The following is a 213-nucleotide window of genomic DNA, read 5'->3' on the forward strand; positions in this document are numbered from 1 at the left end:
CGCGGGCGCCGCCAGATGCTTCTTGCGCTGACGACAAAGGCCGGGGCGGCCCCTTCGCGCGGCGCGGGCCAATCGGGGGAGGGATTTGGGTCGAGCCTCTTGCGAGCCTCCCCCCGGCGGTCACGTGACGGGCCCGGGTACTCGCACTCCGCTCGCGGGGCGAAGGACACATCAGCAGCTCCGCCGCCGCCCGCGCACCGTCACCCGCCCGGC

This window comes from Gavialis gangeticus, unplaced genomic scaffold, assembly GCF_001723915.1.
Source record: "Gavialis gangeticus isolate Ggan-Ray unplaced genomic scaffold, GavGan_comp1, whole genome shotgun sequence".
NCBI lineage: Eukaryota > Metazoa > Chordata > Crocodylia > Gavialidae > Gavialis > Gavialis gangeticus.